Genomic DNA, 19,094 nt, shown 5'->3' with positions numbered 1-19,094 from the left:
AGGGGACACCGGTTTCAGCTGCTGCAGCCTGCTCCTGTCCCCTGACTGGACTCTGGCTCCATGTCTTAACTCCCTCTCTGTGTTACAACTTTCTTTTGGCACTGGTGTGTTGGCTGTCAATGTTTACTTATGTGCGCCTAACACTGAGTCCGAGTTTTGACTTCTGCCTAGTCCTCATGCCAACCTGGTACAACAACTTGTGAAATAGTCCACTGGTGATATTCGACACAGAGACCATGTGCCTCTTGGTGACAAGATCAAATCGCTCCCCAAGTCTGATCTAGTGCTGGCTGCAAAGGCTGGGTTATATTCAGCAAACACAGTGACTGCAGTGTGTGAGCTTTCTCAGGGCTATCACTGGCAATTTAAAATGAGGCATGCTTTTAGAAATGGAAATAATGGGTGGCAAAGAGTTAGTGAGTGAGGAGGCTGCTGGAGAATGTTTGTGGCTTTTGTTCAGATAAATCACCTATAAACAGTTTACCAACTTGAAGAAACTGGGTTATTTTGGCAATTCTAACCCAGAAGATACCTAGAGGATAATCGGAAGCCTCTGGGAAGAATCAAGGAGGAAAATGTTGTGTGCACTAATATTAGAAGTTCCTATGATGTGAAAGTATTAGGGATTGAAATTCATGTCTGTGAGTATTGTAGCTGCCTTGGCTTTCCTGGCTGCGTAGAGAGTACAAATCAGCCATGGCTGGAGACAGCAACGCTTTTAATGATTTAGTTACCTTTTGGTAGCTTCAAAGCAGGAGTCTTAGATTGTATAGTTTATTCTCAGGAAATGGGTTAGTGTTTGGAAACTTTTTTTAAAAAAATCAATGTTATTGACTAATTCAAATTGTAGACCAAAGTATTATTAAGGAAATAATATTACCCAAGAAAGTATTTTAATAGAACATGGCTATGCCTTTTAATGATATTATAATATTTAGAATATGCAATTTAAATGTTATTTGTGGCTGCCAGAGTTCTGTTCAGATAATAAAATAATAATCACCATTATTATGTACCTACTTTTCAGTCTAACACTAATACTGTGAAAAGTACATTGCAAATGTGATCTCATTCATGTGGGTATTTTATTCCTGTTTTATAGATGGAGACATTGATCCATAAAAAAATATTAAATGATTGCAGAGCTAGAAGTCAAATCCAGATATACCTTATTCTATTTGTAAAATAGAGAGAATAATAACTAACACAGAGAGCAACTGTGAGGATTAAATAAATCTAAGTACAAAGAAGCATCCGGTAAGCTTTTAAAATGATATGCAACTGGTAGATGTTATTAATATTGTTGATAGGCTTTAAAATAAGCTACCACTTTTTGCCCTTGGATAACTTTTTGAAATATTGAAGGATATTCCTTTTACACATCCCATCCTCATACTGTGTAAATTAAGTAAAAGAGGAACTATAAGCTGACAAGAAAATGCCCCTGGATCATTGAGTTATAATGCAGAAACAAAAGATAATGCCTTGAATGGCGTTGAGGAAGAGACCCCATGAACGTGAAGATTGTCTGGAGGGTAAGATAGCCACTTGGGAGAAGGCTGCTTGCTTCAACTTCAGGCTTGCTAATTAGTTTTACAGAAAAGCAGCTGTGTTACACTGCCCAAGGGGTCAACAGCTGCACATTTTTCACCCCACCTTTATGAGAGTCAAATTGTTTAAAAGCAAACAAATATTGGCTTGTTTTTTTTTCAAGAAAGCAAGTGGCAGATTCATTGCTATAGTCTTCTGCATTCATACTTATACAGCACATAATTTTTAACATCAACATTTATACCTATAGACACTACAAACCACAACCACTGATATTTATGGTGATGAACCCACAAATCCCTTCTAAAAGTGAACTTACGTCCTATATGATCTGCGCAAGAAGGAAGTACAATACAGAAAGCATAAAATTTGTTATAAAAATACTTTCCTTGGAAAATAATTAAAATTAAAATTCTACTCTCTACTTTCAAAGTTAGTCTCTGGAAACATATTTAATTCATATTTACATATTACTATTATTATTATAAGCTGTTAAAATAGTAGCTTACAATTTATAAAGGCTTTTACATATTTAACACACTTAGCATTCCTGGGAGTTGAGCATTATTATTGTTATAAATTTTCAATTTCTTTAAGAATACAGATCGGGCCCGGTGGCTTATGCCTGTAATCCCAGCACTTTGGGAGGCTGAGGTGGGCGGATCATGAGGTCAGATCAAGACCATCCTGGCTAACATAGTGAAATCCTGTCTCTACTAAAAATACAGAAAAATTAGCCGAGCATGGTGGTGGGTGCCTATAGTCCCAGCTACTCCAGAGGCAGAGGCAGGAGAATCACTTGGGCTCGGGAAGCAGAGGTTGCAGTGAGCTGAGATTGTACCACTGCACTCCAGCCCGGGTGACAGAGTGAGACTTCACCTCCAAAAAAAGAACAAAAAAAGAATACGGTATCAAAAATATACTATACTTACTTCCTCAAAGGAGCTGATATTCATTCTCCTTAATGTAAACCATATATATGTACCCTTGGTTTCCTCTGCATTCCCTGGCTTCTAGGAACCTCAGATCCTAATAAAAGGAGTATGTTTGGCCATTATATCAATCTTTGTAGTTAGCATGCTTTCTTTCTTTCTTTGCTCTGGTTTTTCTATTTCATCAGCCTCAGATGATTATTGCACATATACATTTTCATAATCTGCTTCACATGTGTGAAACAGGGTGGTATGAGAGAGCCAATAAATAAATGAATGAATAATTTGGCTCTTAGTACCTTATTTTATTTTATTTCATTTCATTTTTGAGATAGAGTCTCACTCTGTCACCCAGGCTGGAGTGCAGTGGTGCAGTCTTGGCTAACTGCTGCCTCTGCCTCCCAAGTTCAAGTGATCCTCCTGCCACAGCCTCCCAGGTAGCTGGAATTATAGGTGTGAGTCACCATGCCTGGCTAATTTTTGCATTTTTAGTAGAGTTGGGTTTTCATCATGTTGGCCAGGCTGGTCTCAAATTCCTGACCTCAGGTGATCTGGCTGCCTCGGCCTCCCAAAGTGCTGGGATTACAGTTGTGAGCCACTGTGCCCGGCCACTACCTTGTTTTAGAGATAGGCAAAGTTACATGAGCAATTTATAAAGCTCATAACTGTCAAAGCTGGGCCTTCAAACCAGGTCTCCTGATTCCAAATCCTGTGTTGTTTCCAGAAGGATCCATCCCTTGAGAACAGAGGAGTTAAGATTTTATTAAATTAATGCCTTGCTCAGAGAGTAAAACCATCACATTTTCTGCCCAAGGTTGTGACTGTTACCTCCACGATCTTCTTGAGAGTCCTTAAGCTCCTAAGAAGTAAATACAAAAGAAAGCTGCTCTTGGCATTCTCAGATGTTCTACACATTCAGTTCGGAGATTGGGCATGTTAAAAAGAGTGGGGGATGAGGGGAGGGACTCTGGAACTTCAATTTAGCTGCTAAACACATTCCCTCCCATCTCATCCTAAATAGCAGGGAAAACCACTTCCTCCCAAACAGTCCATACATCTTTGCCTGTGGAGACACTGCAGCAGCTGCCACCCGGTTCTCCCTGCAGCTCAGCATGAATTTTTCTCTTTGTTGGAAAGATGATATAAAAAGTCAATGCATTATTTATAGTAGTTATTTTCATCATTACATATTCACAATAATTGAAAGGTGGAAGTAGAGTATAATAAAATGTAATGGAAAGAAAATTATCCGCAGTAACTTCAGAAACATTTGTAGGAAATGTTCAGCTGCTAAAAAAAACCCCACAAAATACAAAAAAACAAACACTGGATCTTAAAATACCATGTAAGCCACCCACATCTGCAAAGAATTATTTCTGTTGCTATTTATTTGTCCAAAGCAATATAGTTAGTGTATAATAGAACCTGAGGGAGAATTCTCAATTCCCTCCATGTTGAAGGAGGGCTTGTAATGAAGTTATTCACTCTCAGAGTGAGCATAACTTCTGATAGTTGGCCCACCATTCTAATGAAACTAAGATAATAGGTTTTATTCTGACATTACTTCAGTCCATAATCAAGCACTACACCATTGACCCCAGCCAACTGGCTATCAAATATGTTTCAGTTACAAAGAGAACTAGTTGAGACCATGTTGATGGATCAATCAAAATTTATTTCCTCATGAAACACACACACACACCCTACTGACATGTATTCCCAGTGCTGTCTTCATCTACAAAAGATAGTGTACATTTATCAGATATAAACAAGGTATTTTCTATAAGAAGACAGTAAACTTTAGGCTTCCCATGTGTGATGTGTAATATATGGATTGGGTAGCACAAAAAAAAAAAGCCTCGGGAAAGAGGCTTTCAGATAAAAGTAACAGAAAGATCTTAAACACTAATAAAAATGTATTATCCTACATAAGAAGAAGTTGGAGAGTCTTAGAGTGGCTTCAATGCCAGTTGATGTCATGGCTTAATGACATAATTGTAACTGAAGTTTGCCCCATCTTTTGGCTGTTAATGCTCTTGTTGACTTAACTGTAGTCCAGCTCCCTTCATGGTCCCACAGTGTTGGCACAGTTCCAGATATCTTATGCTTCCACAGTAAGATCAAATGGAAAAACGATCTCTTTCTCTCCATGAAGCGTTTTTATGGTAATGAAACCTTTATCTGAAGTTATCCCACAGATTTTCGTTTTGTTTGGAAATGGAGCAAAATGTTTCATTGGCCAGAATGCATCACGTGCCTTTCCCCATACCACAGGCAAACAGAATGAGATGGCCAGGGTTGGCTAAATAAAGACAAGAAGAGAATGGGTGACCTGAATTTCTACTGTAATTCTGCCCAAATGGAAGAAGCAGAGGAATTGATATCAGGGTAGCAACAAAAAATACATCCTTCAGGTCCATCCTTTGTCTGATCAGCATCTAAATATATACCCATCATCCTATTCATACTTGGAAAAAGTGCGCACATCTACATAAAATATGCCCACACCTTCCTGAAGGAAGGTAACCCAGCAGTCTCATCAGTCAATACTCAATTCTATATCTGAGATTTTGGGGATTTTTTGACTTCTTCCATCATGGTGTGTGAACATATGCCTTAGAAACAAGTTTTTATCACTAGCATAGCCAATAAACTACAGTAAAAGCTTCCCTCACCCCCAGATCAACTCCAATTCTGAGAAGGAGACAACAGGAAATGATTGGCAGTTATCACTGTTTCATAGCACTTAACATTCTTGAGAACGGCAAGGACTTCCTACTCTGCCAGTGGAGAAAGGAACCTTTTCATCCATTTGTGCAGCTCCCCTTCTAATCTCAGGAATAGTTTTTCTTTTCTCAGTTGTGGTAGAAATGGCTAACTTCTCTCCAATACCTCTTTCTTCTTCCTTTTGGGCACACAGCTAGCCCACCCTTTCCAGCCCTCCTTGAATTTAGTTGTTGCTATCTAGACGGAGTTCTGTCTCATAGAATATTAGTGGAAGTGACATGCATCACTTGTAGGCTGGATTCATAAAACCACCAGCCTGTGTGCTTATGTGTTGCTGTTTTTCTCTTTTCCACCTCAAGGCAGTGGAGATATTTGATAAGCTTAAAAGATGTGTTGAATATAATACAACAACTTCTTTCAGCCTGGATCCCGACATTACCAGATGGATGAAGGCTGTACCACCCACATTTTCACTTGCTTAGTTCTGTTGTATAAATAAGAAATAAATTCCTGTTGTGGTTTGAGATGTTTCAAGATTTGGTCTTTTTGTTATGGCAGTTACCTTACCCAGAACAAGGCAATTCTCCTTTGTGGCAATATGGAAGATGAATCTTGGGGAAAATGCCTTTCTGGGGCTATACAGCTTTAGTATTTTATATCCAGTTGGTGGGAGTTTAGGAGCTCAGGGAATTGCCTTACTGTCTGAGAGGTCACAGGCCATTGTTTATTAACCTTGGCCTTTCCTTGGTAATACAATTCCTGTACGAACTCAGTAGGCTTCAGGTGCTTCCATCAATTCCATGGGCTAATAACATAGCCAGCGATCTTTTCTAGAAATAGACTGTGAGTCTGAGAATTCCTGACTCCATTCCAGGGACTTCTACATGATGCCGGTCCTCCTAGACCTCAGATTAATGACCTCTGCCCTGAGTCAATTAAAAACAATAACCTTGGGTGGGAAGGCAATACCTATAATCCAATCTTTGCCATCTGGGTTTTTCTCTTTGTCAGGCAGAAACGACTTTATAAAAATTGTTTAAGACAGGTCTGGAAGATTAGGCTCATCTATTGGCTCAATTTTATCTGCTGCTGCTAAATTTCCTGCTTCCCTCTTTAAGATGGTACAGCCCTAGTCTTAACTTCCTTTCTCCATGGAACCCACTGAAAGGCATCCATTGATGTTGTTAGCATTCGCCCTAAGCCCAATGTCTTTCTAGGCCCATGGTCTGTGTTCAAGAGCAACAGATGGTTTAACTGATTGCTTTCTAACCTCAAAAAAGTCACAACTTTCCATCCTGGTTCCTCAGTGCCTTCTATAGAACCGTGTCCATTTACCCATTCACTTATTTTAGTTTGTTACTTTCAGCCTCCCACTTCTGCTTCAAACATCTGCATCAGTAGGGTCTTTGGTTGCTAAAATAAGCAACCTGATTTAAGGAGAAATTGAGTTTACTAAAAGGATATTGGGTACAAAATCATATGGTGATGAAAAACCATCATCAGAGGATGTGTGGTCAGAAATGATGGCACAAATCACTTGCAGAACTGACTAGGTGAGAACACAGCTTCCACTGCCACTAACCATGGCACCCTACAGCTCACGCTGTGGATGTCACCAGCATGGAGCCCTGGGTGCTGCTACTGTCACTGCCACCAGTACTGTTTTGGGAAATTAATCTTGCTTCAGTAGCCCCTCCTACAAGAATGATTTTTTTTTTTTTTTAACGATTCCACATTCCGATCCCAATATAAATTCTGCAAAGTTGCATCCTATTGGCTGAGCCTAGGTCTTGTATATACTGCTGACCCCCAAGGGAGGTTCGAAAAATGAGGTTCTGGCATTTGTTTCTAACTCTAACTTATAAAATGGGAACTCCCCCAATTAGAAAGTGGCTAAGATGTAGGGAAGCCAGAAAGAATGACAAATACGTCCTATTGTCCTTTTCAGCAATTTGAAAATGTACTATTTCAACTTCCATGTTCTAACCGAGAGGTAAAACTTACAATCCATATCAATTCATTCAATAACACGTTTTTGTGATTCCTGTGGATCAGACTCAATGATAAGTTGATACTCTGAGCTTTTCATGCTTTTGAAAATGAGAGTCTCTTTTTCCTGAATCCTGCCTCTGATGCTGCCAGGGGCATTCCTGAGATGAGACCCAATCCAGGGCCCAGTATATTTCTTCAAAAGCTTGAGTCATCATTGAGATGTTTCCACAGGGAGGTGAATATCTGGAGACTGTAATTTTAATTCCGATCTACCTAGGTTAGAATTTTGTTAGAAACACCTTGACAACTTCTTAACAAGGTTTACATATGAACCTGGAGCAAAGGCCCCAAAAGGCTAACACCAGCTGTCCTGAAACATACTTGTGGCTCAGGCTGAGCCAGCCTTCAAAGCACTTGTCCCAGTGTTTCCTTAAAACCTCGATGCCAGATAATTCCCGGGTTCCTCACAACACATTATCCTTGGCAAAAAGAAACTCCTTGGGCTATCTATTCTTCCCATATTTTTATGCCAAGGATTTTCTGTGTTTTCTCTTCCCTGGCCAGCCTCCTACTATTCAACTGTCTTGCAATATTTTATATTTCCAAGAAATTTCACTTCGTGATAAAGAAAAGCTCCGTCGTTTTAATCATCTTCACAGAGGATTCATTACACCTTCTTGAAATTGATTTAAACCTGGTTTTCTCCCAAGCATACAATTTCCCTTAGCTATTTCAACTGAACTAATTATTCCTCCTTATCCACATTGTGTTGGTACATGTGTGTCAGTGATGTGGACTGGGAGAGAATCCCCACTATTGCTTCCAAAACATTGTTCCTCCATCGTTGTATAAATACCCCTTGCCCTGTGAGAGTTGAACTCTGTAGCTCTGCTACCCTCTGTGCTTCCCAACAGACAATCTTCTACAAATGCATAAAATTTTTCATTTGACTAACATTCTTTCTCTTTACCCTAGGTCTAACCATTATCCTGGAAAACTTCTCTGCCTAATGCTGTCAAATGCCCAACATTCTAGCCTCACGGTGCCCTGTCATCCTCACCTCCAATAACTTGCAACCCTCACTCCACTCCATACCCATGACTGCTCAGTGGATGTTTTCTTCCTCAGGGATTGCTTTGGCACTGAAACCTTCAACTCAGGTTTCCCATTTCTGATCATGAGCTCCTGTTCTAGTGCTTTTCTTCATTATATCCACTGCACTGATTCTTTGTGTGCATTGAGACATTCAGTTACTGAATCTCTTGATTTTCTCTCAATTTTGTTAGCCTCCTTGGATTTTCATTACCTTCCTTGTCCAATCTGAACTCAAGGGCCTGCTAACTCATTTTCTCATCTGTACTTTCAAATTTCTTCCTCATTTCACTTATTTTTTTTCTCTCTCCCAACTTCCCCAGAAAACCCCTGCTTTATATCAATCTGTCTACTTTGTCAGCAACTCCAGCTAGGTCCCTATGTTAGGTGCTTAATAAATATTGACTTAATTAAATTAATTACACTTGCTTCATTGGATATTACCTTTGTCTTTCACCATCATAGAGCTAATATTTTAATTGCCTTTGAGTTACTGGGAATCTGCTACAATTGTTTCCCACTATGGCCAGTTCTAAAGAATCTTCTCTGATCTTCTCTCACAGTGCCTTATTACTAATGGTCAGCTACCAGAAACCTAATTTATATGAAGTAAAGTTAGAGTAATTTTGAATAATTCTTTTCAACATTTTTAGTAACTTTTCTGTTCTAGGACAGGGAAGGAAGATACAAAGCATGAAAGTTGACTTTACATCATCAAGACACATAGAGCCTACAGCATTGAAGCTGAGTCTTGAACTCTGAATAGAAGGTCTTCTGGGAGAGAAGGTAAACAAGAAATTTTAGGCAAAATTATATGCAAATTCAGAGGATGTGAAAGTATGTGGTGTGTTTGGAGAAGGACTGTGGAAGGCAAGCCACATTTTATAAGTGCCTATTTTTGCCAGCCCTGCATAAAACACTTTGTATATATTACCTAGCAAGCAGTTCAGTGAACTTGAAAATAGGGAACCTGGAAGATGAAGGTGATGGAAGGTGGTAAAATAAGGCCAGAAAGTTACCATATTGCAAGGTTCTGAGAAACCTTACGTGAAATTTAAGGCTTTTAGCTTTAATTATAAGTTATGGGAAGTCATTTTATTATTTTAATAGAAAGTGACATGATCATATTGATACTTTGGGCAGATCACTGGTGACAGTAAATTAATGAAGAAGTCTGAAAGTAAAAAGAATAATCAGGAGCCTTTATCTGAATTCAGGTGAGGGAAAGCCGCAGTGGTACAGATGGAGAGGAGAGGCCAGAAGGACTTAGAGGAGGGAAATAGTGGATTTGTGGTTTAAGTGGGAGAGAAAAATTCGAGCTATGAAAAATATTTGATGGTAGGTAATTCATTTTGGTCTTTTAATAATAATTCCTACTCCAGAGGATTTTACATCATCAAATGTTAAGGAGCTAATATATATACTACATTATAGTAATAAATGCAATACACTTGAGCATTGTGTTTCACTGTGAGCAACAGAAACCACTAAAGTCTAGACTTAAATGTATTAGGAGTTTCATTTTCTCACATAAAAAAATCTGGAGTCAGGTGGTCCATGTCTGGTATAGCATTCTACAGTGTCACCAAGGAGTCAGTTCCTTCTAGTTTTCAGCACTGCCATTTTTTTTTTTTTTTTGAGACGGAGTGTCACTCTTGTTACCCAGGCTGGAGTGCAAAGGCTCGATCTCAGCTCACCACAAACTCCGCCTCCTGGGTTCAGGCAATTCTCCTGCCTCAGCCTCCTGAGTAGCTGGGATTACAGGCACGTGCCACCGTGCCCAGCTAATTTTTGTATTTTTAGTAGGGACGGGGTTTCACCATGTTGACCAGAATTGTCTCAATCTCTTGACCTTGTTACCCACCCACCTCGGCCTCCCAAAGTGCTGGGATTACAGGCTTGAGCCACCGCACCCGGCCCAGCACTGCCATTTTTTAAATGTATGGTTTTGCCTCATGGTCAACAACCAGTGAGGGGTGCATATTCCACAAAGAAGAAAGGGGAGGCTTGAAGGGCAAAGGATGTATGCTGACTAATTCCATTTTTTAAATTACATGCATTGCCTTAAAAGAAATGGGTTCTTTTAAAAATGGCTCCCTTCAAGGGAAAAGGGGCAGAACAAATATCAGCAGGCAATTAGCAGTGTCTGCCATAGAATTACAGAAAAGAGAGGTGACACTGTAACACTGTACCCTGGTGCTTTTGACAATCTCTGTCTTAGAAACACCAGAGGAGTTCCACATGCTTCTTTGCAGTGCTTTCAAAAACAGAGGGTTTAAGTTGACATTAAATTTTAGGAAATTGAATGAGGATGTCATGAAAAAAAAAAAAGATAATCTCCCTAAAACGTGTTTCTTTTCATTTATGAATAGAAACAAGTTCATCTCCTTAGTTCTTGGAGACACAATTTGCCTGCTTCTCTATGGACCCCAATCTATAGGCTGACACTGAGCCTAGGATACATCCCCTTTGTCTAAACAGGGGAGTTCTTCCATTTGACCCTCCTCAGTCCCAGTGTCTTCTTGCAATATCTGCTTTCACTAGGAACCTAGTGGAAATACTGGAATTCCATTTTTGCCTCACTCCCAGTTTTACTAACAATTTATAATCTGTTACAGTTAGTTATCCAGTTTTTTTTGTTTGTTTGTTTTACTTTTAAAAAATATAACCTCTGCCTTATCTTGAAAGAAAAGAGTTATAGATACTATATATAGTCAGTTGGTGCTCAGTAAGTATTTATTGTGGCTACTATGTCCATGTGCTGCAAACATCGCTAGGACTTGGGTTTTCCTTCCTTTGTGTATGGCCCAAATATAGGCTTCCAGTCTGGACCATCAGACCTACCACTCAGGCTCCTCCTGCCAAAGGCTTTGGACTTGTTGGACCACAAGCCTTTAGTTATAAAAGAGAGAGAAGCAAGAAAGCTTCCTGTGTGTAGTAAAAGCCCATTTGGACAGGAGCCATTACAGCTGCAGAGGTTGAGAGATATGCCTACTGGCAGGGATGAATAAAGCCATGAGGTGACTCATGTGTATATTCAGCATGATTGGCTGTGTCTGTCCTGCAGGAAAATGATTGTTTCTTGGACGATAGTATGCATCAAGGAAGATGCTCTTGCTTATATATTACTGCCTTTTTGAGTGTCAGTGTTACATCTTGCCATCCTCCTTTTAGTATTAAGCAAAATGTAGAAATAAAATGATTTAAATGAAGGGAGCTGTACAATCTTGCCTGGAGATGTACTGAAAAATTAGGCTATACATTAAGGAAAAGATTTTTACCCATTTGCTCAGTAATTTAACTTCTCCCTGACCTCCATTTTAAGACATATTGATGCCATGGTTCTTCTGCCAGCCAGTTAAATTCTAGTTTTTCAGTGGTTTATGAAACTAAGGTTGCTTTATCAAAATCAACACTGGAGAATAGTGTACTCCAGGTGGCTAGGAAACTGACAGCTTTATCCCTCTTGTTTCTAAGAATGAATGGACATTTTAGCTCTAAATTGCTTTAATATGTCCTAAGAAATGAGATTGCAGGTATGCAACCTGTCCTTTCTAACGAGTTTCCCAATCAGTATCTGGTAATTTTGAATGATTACATAACTAACTTGTACTTAAAAGGAGGAAAAATTTCTTATCCATTTTGGGAAGAAATAGCTTACAGGAAAACTACTCTATCTAAAATTTAGAGCATGAAGAAATATCGTCTTTGTAACAAATCTGGGAGATAATGATAAAGACATCTTCACTTATCATTTGTGTGCCTATTTAAGGCCTTCTGGCACATTCCTTGGCTGTTTTAAGAGTTTTGATTATCTGGTTGTAGAGCTATCATGCAATGCATAGATTTCTCTATGGAAAATAATTCTAACTTGCAAATGAAACCTGAACTAATAGTAGGTGTTTAGTGTTCTTGATTAGACAAAAAGCCTTAACAAATTGCAAAAAGTATTTCAAAAGACAGATTGAGTTGGTTTGCTGAATTTAGGGAAATGCTTGGTCTGACAGTTAATCAATTGAAATACTTGCCATTGAAAGATTGTGTTACTAATTCTCCTCACAATTTATCCTTCTTTTCTCATTTATTCTAAATAAAAGCTCAGAAATTACTGTCTTTGCCAATGAAGTGACCCATTTAACATTTAGCTTTTCTGAAATAGGGTTTGCTAACCAGCAAAACTCTTAAGAAAACCAGATCCTGCTTCTGAAAATCATCAGATTATGTTTTTTAAGGTTCTTCATAATCATGGCATATGTGCAATGAAGCACACATGGGTGATGTCTTTTAAACTCTAATGATTTGGCAGCAATTCAGAAATCTAGATGGATAGAGGCAAATCTTTAAGAAGAATGGACCAACTCAGTACACTTAAGGTTTTGACTCATTTATTTTATTGAGAATGGGTATAGCTGTGCCTGGGAATCAGTAGATCAGGTTTGAACTCCTGCCTCAGCTATAGGAATAATAAATTATAAATATGAAAATTTAAAAGATAAATATTAATTGGCAATTATGCTTCCTGAGCTAATTAGTCGCTTTTTCCCTCTAAAAAATAGCTCAGGATAAATAAATGACATTCACAACTGGAAGGATGAAATATTAAGTCCATTTAATTTTGTATGTAGTCTACTCAAATTTTAAAAGTTGATTTACCAATCTGATTGTTTCATGTCCTTTGATTATATTAGAATAAGTTCTGAAAAACATTTAAAAACTATATTTAGCATAAAAGAAAAAAAGTAGAAAATATTGACAAAACTGAAAAACAAAAAAGAAAAGATGCCTGAAAATTGAAAATGAGGCTGGTGGCTCATGCCCGTAATCCCAACACTTTGGGAGGCTAAGGCAGGTGGATCACTTGAGGTCAGGAGTTTGAGACCAGCCTGGCGAATATGGTGAAACCTTGTGTCTATTAAAAAAAGAAGAAAAAAATTGGCCAGGCTTGGTGTTACGTGCCTGTAGTCTCAGCTATCTGGGAGGCTGAGGCAGGAAAATCATTTGAACCCAGGAGGCAGAGGTTGCAGTTAGCTAAGATCACATCACTGCTATACAGCCTAGGTGACAGCAGAGCAAGATTCTGCCTCAAAAAAAGAAAGAAAGAAAGAAAGAATATTGAAAATGAGACATAAGAGATAACAACCCAATATATGAGAGTCTTGTTTGGATCTTGATTTGATTTGACTGTATACATTGTATATGTATCTCTGAAATATTATTGGAATTTTGAATGTGAATTAGGTATTAGTTGATATTAAGGAATTATTACTTCTGTTAGGTTTGATAATTGCATAGAATATTTGTGGCATAGTGTGTGTGTTTGTGTGTGGATGTGTACCTAGATATAGATATATATGCCTAACACACATATTTAGTATGCTGTATATGTACCTTATCAGTTAGAGATACATAGCAAAAACTTCACATTTGAAGTGTTATACTGTTTGGAATTTGCTTTAAAATAGTTTAGAAAACAAACAAAATGTGGAGAGTATAAATGAAAAAAATTGACAAGTGTTGTAATTGTTCAAGCCGGGTGATGAGTACAAAGTTTTTGATATTATTCTTCACTCTTATCTATATTTGGAAAGTATAATATCAATTCACTGCATTAGAAAGGAGCAAATAAACAAATTGATAACAACTTCCTTTTCTTTTATTATTTTCTAGTTTAGGCATCCTTGACAAAGGGTCTAGTTTAGAGATTTGCACATGCAATGCTAGAGTCACTTTTGTCCAGGGGTGATTTTATTTTCTCTTTCTATGGTTATCATCAGAGAATTAGTGGACAAACTAATTGCAGCATTGTAACACTAGGTTTAAATCAGTTCAAGCAAACACCACGTATATGATGGTCTGCCTCAGGCCACAGTGTGTACTAGGGGAGGTCCCAGGATTTACTTCCCTTTCCGTTACCTCTGCAGAGGCGAAGGGAGAAATGGCTGGACTTAGGAGCCCCTCTGTCTTCACCAGCTGCAGAGGGAACCCAGGAATCCCCTCCAACTGCTGTGCACAGTGTGCAGGAGAAAGAAGAGCAATCCTATATTGCTGGTTAAGAAAGCCATAGGGAGAGAAATGTTCTTGGCATTCTCGTTTTGGAATAATTGATTTATTTCCTTATAGAAACAAGAGCATTACTTCCACAAAACATTAACAGACATTCCATGGAGGAGCATGAGGAATGGGAAAATGTCAGACCAGTTTGGGAAATGCTTGATTAAATACTTTAGCATTTTTTTCCTTATGAAGTAACAGGCATATAATACTTTAGTACATGTGACACACTTCCTTAGGGGCCTATGTGGGGGACCCTGAATGCAGTATTTCTCAAACTGTTGTGAACAGTAACACTTTTTCCAGGAACATCATCTGAGATGAATATTTCTTGGAAAGCTCTTTGGAAAATGCTGCCCCTGACCAAACCATTTTTAACTCAAGCCCCAAGTGCACAATGAACTCTTAACTTCAGTTTCTCTATCCTTTTGTACCTACTATAGCCATATTTCCTTGACATGAATTTATTGAATAGCATTGATTAATTGACTGTCTACTATGCATCTACTCTTTGCTTGGTGCTGGGGATATGAAGATGAATAAGACATATGGTTCCTATCTTCAGGAAGTTTATACTGTGCCAGAGGAACCAGACACAATGCAAATGACCAGGTCGAGTACTCAAAAGCCACTTGAATCTGGGACTTGGCTATGACTTGTCAGGTATTTGCATCTACCTAAACCCCTCTCTTGAGGCCTTTTACTCTTCAGTGGTGGCTTCATATCACTGTTAGAGCTGAGAAAAAAATTTCCCCTTTCTAAATGCTACCATCTTCATCAGCCATATTACTCACCATCAGTCTCCTTTAACCAACACTCAGAAAACACTTCAATGTTCTTTCCAAAATCACAAAGAAATTTTTTTTCTGGTTATGAAAACATCATCATGACTACCAAATTATGCACCAATTCCCTGCTTAGAATAATTTTGTAAAAATAAAAAAATCCACCAATACTCTGTTTAGAAAAACTCTCAGAGACTTTCAGAGGCTGGGTACAGTGGCTCACTTTTGTAATCCCAGCACTTTGGGAGGCTAAGGTGGATAGCTCAGTCCAGGAGTTCGGGACCACCCTGGCCAACATAGGAAAACCCTGTCTCTACCAAAAAAAAAAAAAATTAATAAATAAATGCAAAAATTAGTCGGGTAGGGTGGCGCATGCTTGTAGTCCCAGCTACTCAGGAGGCTGAGGTGGGAGGATTGCTTGAGCCTGGGAGACAGAGGTTACAGTCAGCTAAGATCACACCACTGTACTCCAAACTGGGTAATAGAGTGAAACTCTGTCTCAAAAAAATTTTTTTAAAGAGCATTTATATTGTATTCGAATGAAGTTATGTTGGCAGATATAAATACAGTCCTTGCTGTTCAAGGTGTGATCCATTGACCATCAGCCTCAGCATCACCAGGGGATTTGATAAAAATATAGAATCTCAGGTCCAGCCTTACACCTCCTGAATCAGAATCTATACTTCACATGATCTCCAAGTGACTCAGATGTACAAAAATCTTTGAAAGTCACTCAATTTTAGGCATAAAAGGTTTTTAAACACCAAAATATTTATAATGGCATTGCTGACAGATTTTTATTCTTACGTTGTGCTTTAGGAGCTTTCTGCCAAATATATTTTAATAAGTATTATTTCAGAAGATAATTAGAATATAGTCTCAGTCTGCCTAGAGCTCACAAACTTGTAGGGATGACAAACTTCTATGAGAGCCAGAAATAGGTGTGACTAACTCAATATGGTAAACCAGGAAAGGCTCTAGTTTTTCCAGACTTCAAAAAAAATTTCAATGTAATGTTTCCACTTGACCAACTCTCAAGGATGCCGCAATCTTTAATATGTATTTATGGAACACAGTATTATGCATTGAGAAAGAACTGTGTAACCAACATTCTTACAAATCATGTTTTGATGAGAATTTCCTCCAGCAAATATTTTTCTCCATTATAAAATCTTCAAAAGTATGCGTGGATAAAGCATAATTATGGAAAACTTTATAATTATGTATGCAAGCTCAGTGCACTCTACAGTAGGCTATATGGGTTGCATTCACAGAAGGTTGCAACAATTTGCTGAAGCTGAGAGACACCACTCAGTAACACAATAACCAACAGAATTCTGTTAGCCAGTAGGCCAAACTGGATATGGAAACATTTTTATTGATTTAATTTAAAAAATTTAACTTTGCAATCAGCTTTTATAGAGAAGAATTGCAGCATTTGTCTAAAAGTGTAATTTGTTACTTCAGTAAATGTTCTGCCGATTGAACATTTTACTATTGAAGTACAAGTTGGCACGGATTTTTACACAGTGATTTGATGCAAACACTTCACCATCATAAAAATTATGCATTAAGTGCCTTTTTAAATCAGGTACTAGTGGTATAGACAAATATGGCCCTACTCACTAGGAACTTATTTATTAAGTACGGTTTATCTTTACCTATTCTAGTCTAGGTCCAGCAAGACTAGAATAGGTAAAGTGGAGTTGAGGTTCCCAATTGTTTATATGTATGCCAATATTTTCTTTAAGCTATGTTGAGAAGTAAATTATGAAAATAAATATTTTTCCTGTTCAATTAATAATAAATTAATTTTTTAAAAATTTCAGTCCTTGTCTCCCATCCCCAAATGGTCTTACACAGTCTCAGAATTTTTAGCAATAAACTTTAGGAAAATCATAGAGGCCTCCAAAACAACAGAGGAGGCTAAGGACAGAGTGAGTCTGCCAAATATGGTAACTCGTTCACCAGGAACTATTTCAGTCAGTCACCAAATTTTTTTCCAACTCCATCAAGAATTTGGAGTATAGCTTCAACTTCATTGAAGGGTTATTATGCATTGTGAGTCTACAGGCTTCATGTAGTTTAGGGCCAAAGAAATTGAGGCCGTTGCACAGAATAGAATTCTGTTACTTGACCAGAGTCAAGTAACACTCCTGGAACTTTTGGCACAGAATGGTGTCAACACTGGCCAGATTAATGACTTCGGTAAGACTTCTTAACTTTGCTGGAGGTCATCTGGAATTCTTTAATCAGAACAGTGATGAGCTAGAAGTATTATATTATTTGCTATGACTCATGATTAATGGAGTATTTTAGAGTATTGAGGGTTTTATATACACTAGATGATAATGTATTCTTTAAATGCATGATCATACACCAATCACTAGGCTCTTCCAGAAAAGAACACAACAAAAACCTCAGAAATACAATCCTAAGGATCATCTTTTTGGAAGATTTTTTTTTTCTTAAGAAACAATAATACTTTGATATTAGCAACAGCTTCTCTTACTGGTGTATTCTCATTGTTTAACCTATGGCAATTGTAATGAATTTCACTTATAATTTAGTAGGCTCAATTCTTCTTACTTAACCTGGGTGTTTATATGAGGCCGTGAAGACCTCACCAATGTCCAGTGTTTGGGTTATAGATTGCAGAAGAAAGGCCTGAGCCAGAGTCCTCCCCGAAAGACAAGCAGTAGCCCAGGAACTTTCGACAGCTTGAGGACAAATGGCTGGAAATTCTTAAAGGGGTAATGGTGGAGGGTGCATCTGATAGAGACCAAAAGTATCCTAAGATTTTGAGACACATTATCTCAGAGATGTGGAAGCTGAGGATGTTAGCTGTGTAACATCCCAAGGTGTTGTGTGAGACTTTAGCTTTCCTTCAACCCTTCCATTTTCTTCCATGATTGAAAAAAAAATGCCTTTCGTTGTGTTTTTAAACTACATTTTACCTAGATTTTAAAAAATAATTAAGCCATATAGTGCTTGCTATGTGCCAGTCATGATTAGGTATTTTGTTTACATAATTAACTGATTGATGCTATATTGTATACACTTTCCCCTTTTCAGATGAGGAAATTGAGCCCTGGGAGGTGAAAAAAACATTTGTTCAAGGACATAGACAGTATGTGCAAGAGCTGGTATTTAACCCTGGACTTTAGCTCACGAGTCTCCTGCTCTTAATTCCCATTATCTACTGTTTCATCTTATAATTCTATTAAATGAGAGATCACAGAAAAATGTAAAACACAGTGTCTGTACATAGAAGGTGCTCAACAAATTTTAGCTCCCTGTGTGCAAAAATGTTGATTCCTGTGCTTACTTCTAGGAATGACAGGATCCATTATTGCTCAGTGGTTAAGATTGCAGACTATAGCCTGGGCATCTCTACAAAAATACCAAAATTATCTAGGCATGGTGGAATGCCCCTATAGTTCCAATTACTTGGGAGGCAGAGCTGAGAAGATCACTCCACTGGAGCCCAGATGATCGAGGCTGCAGTGAGCTGTTATCACAAAACTGCACTCTAATCTGGGTGACAGAGGGAGACCCTGTCTCAAAACAAAGAAAAAAGAAAAAACAATTGCAGGTTCAGTGGTTAACCAGCATTGCCATCCCTCACTAGCTGTGTGGTCACAGGCAAGCTGCAACCCCTATGTATGCCTGAGTGTCCTCATTTGTAACTGGGAATAACCAGTGTAGCTATCTCTGTGAGGTTGAATGAGATATCACATAAAATTCTTATACAATTCTTGGTACATAGTAATCACTCACTAAATTTTGTTGTTATTAGGGAGCTTATATGGAGTGATTTAACACCCAGTATTCCACTGGGAACACAGTAGACAGTAAATAAATATCTGACAAATGACTGAATGAATGTATGACTTAATTAATTTGCCCAAGTTTGATTTGCCCCAGGGATGACTGGGGGCCAGAGAGGTTGTATAACATTTTC

The 19,094-nt window shown here is 38.2% G+C and overlaps 1 protein-coding gene and 1 long non-coding RNA gene across 16 annotated transcripts in view; one reads left to right on the top strand and one right to left on the bottom strand.

Moving 5' to 3' along the window:
- Positions 1-19,094, top strand: part of LOC103788360 (uncharacterized) — a 413,224-nt gene that overhangs the window by 29,990 nt on the left and 364,140 nt on the right. For all 4 annotated transcript variants that reach the window (XR_013525688.1, XR_013525695.1, XR_013525686.1 and 1 more), the window contains exon 3: positions 8,965-9,080. This is a non-coding gene — a long non-coding RNA (uncharacterized LOC103788360). The remainder of the gene's footprint in view (positions 1-8,964; positions 9,081-19,094) is intronic.
- The window catches only part of KLF12 (KLF transcription factor 12), a 653,112-nt gene that overhangs the window by 508,399 nt on the left and 125,619 nt on the right, over positions 1-19,094 (bottom strand). The gene's annotated exons all lie outside the window — the stretch shown is intronic.

Source organism: Callithrix jacchus, chromosome 1, assembly GCF_049354715.1.
Source record: "Callithrix jacchus isolate 240 chromosome 1, calJac240_pri, whole genome shotgun sequence".
In the NCBI taxonomy this organism is placed as follows: Eukaryota; Metazoa; Chordata; class Mammalia; order Primates; family Cebidae; genus Callithrix; species Callithrix jacchus.
The sequence above is the reverse complement of the archived record's forward strand: the minus strand, read 5'-3'. Positions and strand labels throughout refer to the sequence as shown.